Genomic DNA, 13,697 nt, shown 5'->3' with positions numbered 1-13,697 from the left:
CCCCCCCCTTGCAGACCGACTTCCGGGTGTGGCTGCAGCCCTTCCCCCACTAGCCCCGGAGAGATCGGTCGGTCTTCGCCGCCAGCCGCTTCCGCTTGCTGTAGTCTCGGCACGCGCTTCAGAATCCCAACCTTTACACTGGGAGCGCAGCCCGGCGAGCGCGCGCCTCGTGGTACCGGAGATTCGCTCAGCATGCGCTTGCTCTCCGGCTGCGGCGCCAGACGGGATGGGGCGAGGGTGGGTCACCTCTACCATCTCTACCAGCTGAGGCCTCAAAACCCCCTCCCAGCCTTGTTTGAGGACACGGGAGCACTGGATTTTGTCTGAGGAACTCTGTTTGCTATCCCTTAAGGAGGGATTGGGATTGAAAGAAAGAGGCCTGGGTTCAGGAATGAGATGGGGGAAAGCAGAACGTTGTGTGCCTAACCCCATCGTCCGGAAGAAAGGCTTTGGATATCTGATTGACATTGTTCGGATCAAAGCTCTTTATGGTCCTTTACCCATTTCCTTGTGTTATGTGAAATGAAACATTCAGAGAAGTGACCTGCTAATAACTAAGGGAGAAACTAGAAGTAAGATCCAACGTAGTGGAAATGAGTGGCATGCAATGAGCCACGTTAAGAGGTTCCAACCCAACCGTTTTTCATGGTGTAGTGCACGTTGGCTTCTGGAAAGGCTGTTTCCGAAAAAGTATGTTAAAGTATCAAGCAGCTCTTATCTTTGCTTCTCTCCAGGGTGGCTTGTAGTATATGTCATGGTCTTCACAAAATTTGCCGTACTGTCATTTGGAAGAAGAGGCTATGTTGTAAATAGTGGGGTGTTGCAATTTCTAAAAGTTAAAAGATCCCATTTAAGTCACTTTGGGCACTTTATTTATTTATTTATTTATTTATTTATTTACTTTGGGCCCTTTAGATACATTGTTCTTGATACATTGGACAGCAACTGGTTTGCTTGAAATGTTGCCTTAAAACGTTTTATTTCCTTCTAAGAGCTAGATGTGGCACCTGGAGATCTTGGTTAACTACACTTTTTTCATTTAGCGATTTTTCCAGTACACTTGTGGTTTCTGTAATTTGTAAAGTACTGATGCTTGTTTTTCGGTGATACTAAGTTTAGGCAAAACAAAATTTCCTTGATAAAACCGTATTTTTAAATGTTTTCAAAATAGGAATGTGAAACTCTTGGCTCAGATGTTGGCACTTCATGAAGTGTTTTTGTTAAGTCAGTTTACTTTCCATTTAAACACTCATATTGTCTAAATTTATCTTGGCCTTACCAAGTGTATTAGTCTGAAAAACCTAGCTAGCAAAAAATTCCCCAGAGTTACCAGCGTTGTTGCTGACCCAAATCTCATTTCTGAAAAAAAAAGTCATAATTACAATCTTGCTTTTTTATATAACATTTATGCTGCATAGACTTATAGGCTAATGATACATGGATCCAGAGAGCACATGTGAAGTTCTTATTCCAGTAATAGTTTATTACCACAGAGTTCTGTGATGGCACAAGCATGAAATATGTAGTAAAGAGACCTAGGTTGCAGTCCCAGTTTTTGTTACTTTAGACAGGTAACTGTCTGAGTGTCAATTTCTTCAACTAGAAATGGAAATATTATATAACTCGCAGGATTCAAAGTCAAATGAGACTGTATGTAAAAGCACTTTTAACATTATGATGAATTAAGATAGATTTTAGTGCTCATTATTATCTTTATGAGGTCTGGGCAGCCTTCAACCAATAGTAAACCATACATAATATGGCTAGAGAGAAAATTTTTTTTTTTTAAAGATTTTATTTATTTGAGAGAGAGAGAGAGAGCATGAAAGGGGCGAGGAGCAGAGGGAGAAGCCAGCTCCCTGATGAGCAGAGGGCATGATGTGGGACTTGATCCCGGGACTCCAGGATCACGACCTGAGCCGAAGGCAGTTGCTTAACCAACTGAGCCACCCAGGTGCCCTAGAGAGAAAATTTAATTAAATTTAATAGTGCAAGATGTCAGGGCGCCTGGGTGGCTCAGTTGGTTGAATGTCTAACTTGATTTCAGTTTAGGTCATGATCTCGGGGCTGTGGGATCAAGCCCCTCCTCAGGCTCCACACTCAGCATGGAATCTGCTTATCCCTCTCCTTCTGCTCCTCCCTTTACCCCCTTTACTCTCCCTCCCTCCCTCTCTTTCAAATAAATAAATGAATAGAATCTTTTTAAAAATAGCGTGAGATGTCATGAAATATGCCAACCTAGATCCCATATTTAAATTGTTATTTATAGTACAATATATCCCTAGTGTAAATAGGGTTTTGAAAACAAGGATAATGTCCATAATAAGCTTGAGAGTTTTAGAGTGCATATATATGAAACATTATTATTTTTCATGGTACTCCAAGATTTATTTAAAAAAAAGGATATGCAAAAATATAAAAAATATGAAATATATAAATATATAAGATATATAAATATGTATATAAAAATAAGAGCTATTCTTATAATGAGGTAAACTCTATAGTAGTTATCTTAAAATGTGTTCATTCATAGCTGCCCAGGTTTTCAGCTAAAATTACTGACAATAATCTACAACATTTGGAATTTGAAGGTTAACATTTAAAAAAGCAGTAACACTCTTCATTATGTTCATTTGTCATTGCTAACAGACCAATTGCTAATTGGTGATAATGCAAATTTTAAAAAATAACTAACGTCATTATATACTTATTCCTTAGCACTGTGCTGAGTGCTTTTATCTGTATATAACATAAGTACTTTTTTTTTAAGATTTTATTTATTTATTTGACAGAGACAGAGACATAGTGAGAGAAGGAACACAAGCAGAGGGAGTGGGAGAAGGAGAAAGCTTCCAGCTGAGCAGGTAGCCCGTGGCTGGCCGGGTCCCAGGAACAACTGACGGGAGCTGAAGGCAGGTATCCCTTAACTTAAGTACTTTTATTTGTATTATCTCATTTAATCCTCAGATCGACTTTATTTGCTAGATACCGTTTTAATCTCCATTTTTCAGATAAGATTTTTTGATAAATCTCAAAAGATTTATTTCTTACTCATGTTGTGGGTTCATCATGGGTCAGCAAAAGGTTTTAACACATAGTAATCACTCAAGAATCCACTGGAGCTATTGGGAAGAAGTAATGAAGGAGTCTTGAAAGATAGAGAGAAAGGGAGGAAGTATGTGTGTTCAACAAAGTTGTAGAGACAAATTGTTTTGGAACAGTGAGGGGATCGCCTTAATTGGAGTAAAGCATTTGTGTTATACATTAGTGAGAGAGAAGTGAGAGAGTCAAACACATAAGGAAGAAGAAGTTAGGAAATAACAGCAAGAGAAATAAGGAGAAAAGCTTTAGGGCCTCAAACACTCATGTCAGAGAGCCCAACAAAATAACTGGATTGCTAGAATGTTAGTGTATTCTGCTTTCAAAATAGACAGTAGACCTTCATGAAACAGTTTCCTGTGGTTCTTTATTTTTTGTATATATTTATAATATTCTTCTAAAAAACCTTATTTTTTCTACTCAACTTTTGTTCTACTCAACTGAAAAATCCCAACTCATTCGAAGGCTTTGGCTTAAGATCTGGGTTTAGTTCCCACTCTGCCACTCAACTAACTGTAACTTAGGCAGTGTATCTAAGCTGTATCTTGATTTTTCTGATCTATAAAATAAGGATAAGAATAGCTGCTTCACAGGGTGTTTTAAAGATCAAATGGCAGAATGTATACAAAGTCTTTATCCCAAAACTACAATGCTCATAAATGGTCACAGTTGTTAAAAACAATCATCATTACACTGAAGGAATGGCAAAACAGGATTGAAAAGAAAAGTGATTCCAAGAACTATTTCACAGAAAGAGCTGGGAGAGCCTGATAGTTTGACTCCTAGATAGTCAAGAGAACAAATTAGTCAAATACAATTGTTTGATTTTTAACCTCAGAAACAGATTAGGAATTAGGGTAGGACTTAAGAGTGGTCTCAACATTTTAACTAAGCCTTGAAGAAATGAGCACGTCCTCATGATGAAGCAGAAACTTTTTATTCATTGATCTGTTTATCGTGCAGTACACTGTCTCAATTGGGAAAATTCAAGTAGCCTCTGTTTAATAGGGTTTGTAAGGAGGCAGAGTGGAATATGCTGCAGGAAAAGGAGGTTGGGCCCAAAAGATAACAAATCAGTGCCTTTTATGAATTAATGCACTGCCAGAAGTTTTTGTATTCCCTGCTTCACGTAATTTTCAGATATCCATACAAAAAGGTGTTTTGACAGATACAAAACAGTCTTAGAGAGATTTACTAATTTGTTCTAAATCTCACAGATAATAAGTAATGGAGCTGGAATTTAAAAATAGGCTGTTATTTAACTCTGAAGCTTAGGCCATTTTCAGTATGGTAACTACCAATTAAAAAGGAAAAAAAAAACCATATACACTCTAACACTTAAAAAATATGAAGCACTTTCATATGTATTTGGTTTTCATCACCACTCATTAATCGCATCTTATAGATGGGAAAAATCAAAGCTCAGCAAATTTATTCAAGGTCACAGAATGAGTAAAGGCAGATTGGGAATGCAACCTAAGTTTTCTGACTCCAAAGCCTAAGGTCTTTCCAACATCCTTTTAAGGAGCCTGGAGTTTCTTCTATAGACAGTGGAAAGAGCCAGTGAGCATTTTTGAGAAGGAGAATAACATAAATGTTTAAAAAGATTAGTTTGGGATATCATGTCAGATGGACTAGAAATGGAGAGAGACAGGACACTGGTTACTACCCTATTTCAAAAACAAGCTAATAATCATGTAGACCTGAACAAGAGATTCAGTGGTAATAAGAGAGAGGAAATAGATCAGAGGGATTTGGAAACAGAATTTATAGGATTGCATCTGCAGTGAAGAAGGAGAAGTAAATAGTATAGTCAGTGAGTTTCTGATTTGTTCATTTCTGCATCCCCCGGGCCAGCATAGTTCCCAGTACATGTTAGGCACTTAATAAATATTTGTTAACTCTAGAAGTAAATAAAGACTTTTAACAATGGTAGAGTAAAATAGAAGTCCAAAAATAAAAAGCAGAAAGAAGACAATATCTCAGGAAATTCTTGATTGAAATAAAAAAGCATAGTACAAAAGAAACTATGAAGGGGGCGCCTGGATGGCTAAGTCAGTTAAGTGTCTGACTATTGATTTCATCTCAAATCATTATCCCTAGGTCGTGAGATAGAGCCCAGCATTGAGCTCCACGCTGGATATGGAGCCTGCTTAAGACTCTGTTTCTCTTCCTCTCCCTCTGCCCCTCCCCTCACTCTCTTTCTCTCTATCTCTAAAAAATAAATTAATAAATTAAAAAAAATTATTTTAAAGAAACCATGGAAGAGTTCCAAGAGTGTGAAATGCCACAGAGAGGAGTTGTTGGAAGGAGATCAAATGTAGGGTCACCAACAGAAATGACCAATAGGAGAGAGCAGATGTCAACATGTAAACAATTAAAAGAGTGGACTAAGGGGAAGAACTGGAGCCAAGGAGCATAGAGCACACCTTCTAAATTTGTAAGTAAATTGAAAGAGGGCAATGGGATGATAGCTTGAGGGAGAAGCAAGGTCAAGGAAGAATTGCAAAGGCTAGAAGACATGTGAGGTTCAAGGGAAAAAGAGCCAGTGACGGGGATACATGGAAAATATAAGCAAAATAAGGTCTTAGGAAATGGAGGTGGATGAGCTTTAAAAAGCACAGATGAAGTGGTCAGGCTTAGATACACAGCTCGGGCACATTTCACAGAGAAGAGAGGTTGAAGACAATATTATAGGCGAGTGATTATAAACAGTGATTGCAAAAGGAGATTCGCAAAAGACTAAGGAAATCTTTGGAGAATGATCACAGGCAAGGCAAAGGAGTGGTCAGAAACATAGCAAGAAAGTTGTATAAATTCACGGTCACGTAAACCAATATACAACGGACTGAATTTGAGAAAAGTAAGAAGTCCCAAAAGTGTCTAGTGTTGCAGAGTAAGAAATGAGGACTTGGAATAGATGCTGTTCAACCAATGATATTTGTACAAGCATTTCATGAACGAAACCTTGGGAGTCCTTCTTTGCCTATTCAGTTAAAACTGATAAATTTCCATGGGTAAACTTTACAACTAACTGAAACTTTTTAGAGTGAATAAACAAATCCTTTTGTTTGTAAGTGATACATTTAAAACATGATGCAAATAAAGTTTTCTTTCAAAATGATGTGAATTTGGGGTCCAATTTATTTATTTATTTATTTAATATTTTATTTATTTTACAAGTAGGCAGAGAGGCAGGCAGAGAGAGAGAGAGAGAGGAGGAAGCAGGCTACCTGCTGAGCAGAGAGCCCGATGTAGGGCTCGATCCCAGGACCCTGAGATCATGACCTGAGCTGAAGTCAGAGGCTTTAACCCACTGAGCCACCCAGGCGCCCTGGGGTCCAATTTAATCATGATAATACGATTTAAAAAGCATTTGAAGCAATTGAAACTAGGAAGCCTATTTCTGTAAATCCCATTTGTTCATTCATAGATTGCTTTCATCCAACAAATGTTTATTAGGTGTCTACTGTATACTTTACTAAGTACTGGGAACCTGGGCAATAAACAAGAAAGACACCATCCTGATCTTCATCCTAAAAATAAAAATACCAAAGGAAAAAAAAAAGCTATATTTTATCACGTTGTTGATAACAACGACAACAACCACAAAATAACCTAATTGAGAAATGATTAATTATAACTATTTGAAGAGCTATTATGTAGCCATTAAGATAATTATGTATTAATAGGGTACTTTCTTCTAATATTAACACAAAATACAACAGTTGTTGTTATTGGAACTCTATGAAAATACATATGCATTTGGGCAAGCATAGAAATATGCAAAAATTAACATAGGTGTGTTGGAATAAAGAGGTTATTGGTAATTTTACTTTTGACTTTCCTTTAAAGTATTTTTAAAATGTTAGTTTTTAAAATGTCTTATAGCAAGTAATGAGAAATTTCATTTCTACTGATATATAAATATATCCAATCTTCACATTTACAGTGGGACTCGTAAAGGCTGTCCTTGGATTTTAAATCTCTTTTTTAGCTAGCAAAGCTCTCAAGTTGGTGATCCCCAGGTCACAGATATTGTACCAGTTATTTATCGCCACAAAAATGCTGCCTAACAAGCCACCCTAAAGGTCAGTGGGTTAAATAATAATCATTTATTATTTCTTATGAGTCAGTGTTAGTTGGGTAGCTCTTCTAGAATTAACTGGGTTTACTCATTTTTTGAGTTAGCTATGGGCTTGGTAGGTGGATCTACTCATTTTAGCTGAACTCTCATGTTTGTGAATCAGCTCTCTGTCCTTTGGTCTAGAAAGGCCTTGACTGTTTTCCATAATCTCTCACATTCTTCCAGTAAGTGAGCCTGAATATGTTCTCATGATGAAGCAAAAATTGTTTACTCATTTATCCATTTACTTACTGGGTCTCCTATGTTCCAGGCACTGAAACAAGGAACTAAAGAAATGAAGTCAAATGAGAACTTGCCCCTTCTATGAAGGCGCTTGCCATTGAATGGGAGAGACAGGCAAGTCAACCAGGGACCACAGTGCAGAGTGGTAAGTGCTATGACTGTGGCATAATAGGTGCCATGGGCACAGTGGAGGAACTTTCAAGTCAAAACAGACTTAAGTATGGAGAGATGATTGAAAGTATCACAGAGGGTTGAAGGCACCTGGGTGGCTCAGTTGGTTGAGCATCTGCCTTTGGCTCAGGTCATGATCTCAGGGCCCTGCAATGGAGCCCCGCTTTGGCTCTCTAATCAACGAGGAATCTGCTTCTCCCTCTCCCTCTGCCCTTCCCCTGGCTCCTGAGTTCATGCTCTTTCTCTCTCTCAAATAAATAAATAGAATCTTAAAAGAAAGAAAGTATCACAGAGGGGGTAATCCTTGAGCAGGTTTTCAGGGGAATAGGTAAACCTCAGTGAGCTAGAACATTGTGGCTTCTTGATGAACTTTGACATTGGGGGGGGGCGTGTTGTAGGGAAAGGAACATATGAAGAAATAGCACGAGAGAAAGCTATTCAGGCAAGTATAGTAGTTAAGGTTCTTCTGATTGCAAATAACAGATCCAGCAAGTTGACTTTATCAGAATGCTATTCGGGTATCTTACAGACTTTGGGGATTGTATAGCCAGGGAAATTATGTAGTAGGAATCCTAAAACTCTTCCTGGTGGACTGTAAACAACTCCCTGTCTCTTTGCATCTCAGTTCAAAATTTCAGTTTTCCAGGGGAGCAAGTCTGTTTGGCCAGTTTGGGTCAGATTTCTGCCCCCCATCCCTTAGCCATGACTAGATTCTAAGTCATGTATGTGGACGTTTGCTGCTGCTCCACCCCTGTGCTGGGGAGGGAGGTGTGCCTGTGAGCTGTTGTGGCTGGCCTAAGGGGAATCTGTTGTGTTTTATTATTTTATTTGCCTTTCCCCACATGTGCAGTGAAAAAATGCCTCCAGCTTCTTGACCTAGCCATTCTAGTACAAAAAGCCCCTGAACTTGCCCAAAGGCAAGTTCTTTCCAAGCCCAAAGATACCTCCAACTAAAGGAAGGAATGTCCTGGGGTTATCTCTTTCCTGGTCCTGATCTCTGGATGTAGAATGCCCATTCCTTCAGTTCTGGCAGTTTCATCCAGGTGTGGTTCTCATGGTCTTGCAATATGAGGACTAAATGGTCAGTATAAGTATACCAGTATACCCTATAAATAATTGTTGGAGACAGGGGTGGCAATGGTTGCTACAGAAAGAAAGGAAGAAGAAAACAAGGATAGTTCTTCATTTAAAAGGGAAAAAGTAGAGCAATTTTTTAGTCTCAGACATTCCAGCAATGTATATGCAGACTACTCATTCCTGCTACTGTTAATGAGAGTATAACTGGCCCATTCCAAACTTCCTTGCTTGCAGCTAATGTCTCAGCTGCCTGAGGATTTTGCCTGCTAGGATGATTTAGACCTTCATTTCTGGAGGTCTTAGCTCTTGGTGATCATCAGCATGGATTGTGTCAAACCAAACAAAGAATGCAGCAAACTGAAGACAACCCTGAGGTGGAAGGACAGGGAACCAATGTGTATTTGTTCCATAAATAGTCTCCATTTTACAGATGATGAAACTGAAGCACAGAGAGTTCAGATTAACTCTTAAGTGATAGTCAGCATTTAAACTCACGCTGTCTGGCTCTAGAACAACCCTTCTCCATACTTATGTTATATTGACTGCACTGGGTGTGCGAATTGAGTCTGGGTCCTGAGCCTTTTATATCCAGGATTACATCATGTCTTGGCTCAAAAAAAAAAAAAAATCATGTCTTGGCTCTTCAACTTTAGCTAGACTTGTGACCAAGAACAAGTTGCTTAATTTTTCTAAGTCTTTTCATCTATAAAATGAAGATAGCCTTGTGCATGGTAGAATACCTGTCATTTGATAAGCAGATCTGTAAAATAGTGGCTGTTATTATTATTACTATTTTTTTTTTTTTTAAGAGAGGAAGAGAACAGGGGAGGGGCAGAGAGAAAGAATCCTAAGCAGGCTCCATGCCCAGTGCTGAGCCCAATGTGGGGCTTTAAGGATTCTGAGATCATGACCTGACCCGAAATCAAGAGTCAGATGCTTAAGGGGCTAAACCACCCAGGCACCCCAGTGGCCATTATCATTAATTCAATAAAAATGTGTTAAGCATACCATAATAGGCACTGGATTTATAGTGGTGCATAAGATGGACATAACTGCATAATTCCTGTATTTCTGGATCTTTCAATAAAAAGGATCTGAACTAAGCCATTAAATGAAAATAGCAATGTGTGGTCCACAGATCTGTCTCCATCACTTTGGATTATGAACACCAGGAGTGATATACAAGAACATAACAAAGACTATGAACTGAAGAAGACAGGTCAGGAAAGATTGTTCTAAGCCTGAAACAATCCAAAGGAAAGCATCATCACCTACTTAAGACTGGCAGGTAAATCTGAATTTTTTTTTTCTTAAGATTTTATTTATTTTTTTGAGAGAGAGTGAGAGTAGGAAGGTGAGCACAAGTGGGGAGGGGGGAGGGGAAGAGAAGGAAGGTGGGAGAAGCAGACTCCCCGCTCATCAGGGAGCCCCATGCAGGGTTCAGTGTGGGCCTGGATCCCAGCACCCTAAGATCATGACCTGAGCAGCTGCCTAACTGATTAAGCCACCCAGGCACCTCAGAAGTCTGGATTTTATAAGAAAAGTGGAGGCAATTGATCAAGCGATTCTTGTCATGGAACAGAAAGTTAGAGTAGGCAAAATAGAAACGATCTGTGAGAGTCCTATGGAGATTGAGTGGTAGATAGTCTCAATAATCCATAGAAAGCATGATTAAAGGGAAGGAAATTAGAAACATACATTTAAAAAAAAATCCTCAAGTCCTGATTTGGAAAAGAGCCACAATTTGTAATTTGAGCCAACAGATAAAATCAAATTTGTCTCTCAGGAGAGGCAAAATAAGCCTTTTTCAGGCTAAATTCCCCAAGGACCTGGCTTGTTTTCTTTACTGTAAATGAGCACTGGGAAAAGAACAGGCTTTAGACATTCTGCCCAAACTATTCACAGGCCATTTTCTTGGTAATCACTGTGTAGCTCTTTTTTCAGTCAGGCTCACACACAGGATTTATTCTTGGTGTTTGATAGCAAGTATTATTTTTAACATTTATCAAATATATCAAAATATCTCTAAAAGTGCCTTAGAATATGTATAAGGGAAGAAAAGTGTGTGTGTGTGTGTGTGTGTGTGTGTGTGTATATATATATATATATATATATATCCATCCTTGAAGTGACCTAATATAAATTCTGCAGATTTATCCTTATGACTGTGGTTATGTAATATGACCTAAATCACTGTCATGGTTAAAGTCAACATTTACCACAATGAGATCCTACATGGATTAAATGACCAATTACAGTATTTTTAGGAACATCTGATCATAACTGACTTAATTGTGGCTATATGACAGGAAAAGTGGTTGAAAAAGTCATTGTTTCCAAGTAAATCCCAGTTTACAGTGTTCACCATCAAACCTATCATCTTAACCAAAACTATATGTAGGTTTATTGTTTTGATCAAATGTGATTTGTGTATGTTTGTGTGTGCATGTGTGATTTTTTTGTTTAGACCAAAGGAACATCTAAAGCACAAAAGTAGATCCAAATTTTACACAGATGCTTCTCTGTGTTTGCAGCTTCTATTTAAAGGATAGCAAAGTTGACCTCAGTTTCCATGGTGAATTATATTGACTGTATTGGAAAGACATGAACCAATACATTTAACTTTAAGATCTATAAACACCTTATTGAAAGTAACCCATGTATATAAAATTTGTTGAGCACTAGAAATTCATAAATAATATTTAGCTTCTGAATAGTGATGATAAATATATACATGTATGCACTTAACATGCATAATACATTAGGAGTATCTTATTGGCTTACTGAGCAAAATATGATCATAAAATATATGTCATTACAGCCCAGATACATAGCAATAAAAAATTTAAGATATATAGATAATTATTAGGTAAGACATTTTGATTAAAGAAAAAGACATTTACTTAAAAATATTCAACAGCATAAGTTGATTTTAGCAATGATAGTGTTAAAATATTTTGAACATTTTCTGATTTTAAAAAAAGGAGCCAGAGATTCATTCAGTATCTTTCTGGCATTTGAATTGACATCTCTTTGTCTTCCACACAATTGCTGATTGAGAGGGAAAATGGTTAGATCTATCAAGAAGCTCTATATTTTCACATTAAAATTCAAAGTTATTCAGATACAGGTAGATAAGTGGCATTTTTTTTTTAAGATTTTATTTGTTTATTTGACAGACAGATCAGAAGTAGGCAGAGAGACAGGCAGAGAGAGAGGAGGAAGCAGGCTCCCTGCTGAGCAGAGAGCCTGATGTAGGGCTCGATCCCAGGACCCTGAGATCATGACCTGAGCCGAAGACAGAGGCTTAACACATTGAGCCACCCAGGCACCCCAATAAGTGGCATTTTTAAAAAAGATTTTACTTATTTATTTATTTGAGAGAGAGAGCATGAGCTGTGAAAGGAACAGGGGCAGATGGAGAGGGAGAAGCAGACTCCTCACTAAGCAAGGAGCCCCGACGCAGGGCTCAATCCCAGGACTCTGAGATCAACCTGAACTGAAGTTAGCTGCCACCCAGGCGCACCAATAAGTGACATGCCTAATCAGCAAGGAAAGTATAAATGAAGCAATAAATTAAGGATCTAGTTCCTAATTGTTTGAAGGAAAAAAAATGTGCCAAAATAAATTCCTGGTGGAGTAAAGATTTTAATATAAAAAAATCATAATATTATTAAAAGAAAATATTAAAAATACTTATATAATCTTGGAAATGGGAAATATATTGCTTGAAATGTAAAGCAAAAGATTGATTTTTGAAAATACATTTTAAAAATGGAGTGCTTGGCTGGGTTAGTTGGTAGAACATTCGACTCTTGATCTTGGGGTTGTAAGTTCAAGCCCCACATTGGGTGTAGAGATTACTCAAAAATAAAATCTTACAAAAAATAAATAAAATACATAAAAAATTAAAAACTGTTTCAGAAATCACCAACAAATAAAAAGACAAGTCCCAAACTGGAAAGGAAAAAAAATTACCCCAAAATTAAAGGACAATGCCAAACTAGAAAGAAGAAAATGTGTGGTGCCTGCCTGGCTGGTTCAGTAAGTAGAGCATGCAATTCTTGATCTTAGGATTGTGAGTTTGAGCCCACAGTGTGGGTAGTGATTACATTAAAAAGGTGGAGGGATAAGGACAAAAGGCTAAGAAGTCTTACAAATCAACAAGAAAAAGATAAATAGAAAACTGGGTAAAGGACTTCTGCAGGTAGGATAGAAAAGGATAAAAAGGATCACTAAAGATGAATATTTTTCCTTTACATCAGTAATAAAAAATGCATATTATCATGCCAACTTTGCCTATTTAATTGGTAAGGATTACTTTAAAAGATAATATCCAGGGTTAGAGAGGATAATCTCAATTGCTCTTTGACAAAATGTCTGAAAGATGCATACCTATTAACCAGCAATTCCACTTCAAATAGTGCCAAGGAAATATACACTCGGGAAGTAATTAATGATATATGCCACAAGATGTTTATTGCAGTTTCCCTCCTTGCTTCTCCTCTCCCTCTCTCCTCCCCTGTCTGTCCCTTTTTATCTCCTTTTTCTTTTTGGGTTTATGTTCGATATTGGTGAAAAACTGAAAAAATTAAAATGTCCAACAAAAGTGGTGTTGGTTAAATAAAATATGGTAAAGTCATTCAACAAAACATCTATGTTAGTCAACCAATAAAAATGACAGTGTAGTAACTACAGTTAACCCTTGAACAATGAGAGAGTTAGGGGTGCCAACCCCATGCATTTAAAAATCCATGTATAGGGGCGCCTGGGTGGCTCAGTGGGTTGAGCCGCTGCCTTCGGCTCAGGTCATGATCTCAGGGTCCTGGGATCGAGTCCCGCATCGGGCTCTCTGCTCAGCAAGGAGCCTGCTTCCCTCTCTCTCTCTCTCTCTCTGCCTGCCTCTCTGTCTACTTGTGATCTCTCTCTGTCAAATAAATAAATAAAAATCTTTAAAAAAAAATCCATGTATAACTTTTGA

This window comes from Enhydra lutris, unplaced genomic scaffold (assembly GCF_002288905.1).
Source record: "Enhydra lutris kenyoni isolate GAN:26980312 unplaced genomic scaffold, ASM228890v2 scaffoldscaffold9, whole genome shotgun sequence".
NCBI classification, from domain to species: Eukaryota; Metazoa; Chordata; class Mammalia; order Carnivora; family Mustelidae; genus Enhydra; species Enhydra lutris.
The sequence above is the reverse complement of the archived record's forward strand: the minus strand, read 5'-3'. Positions refer to the sequence as shown.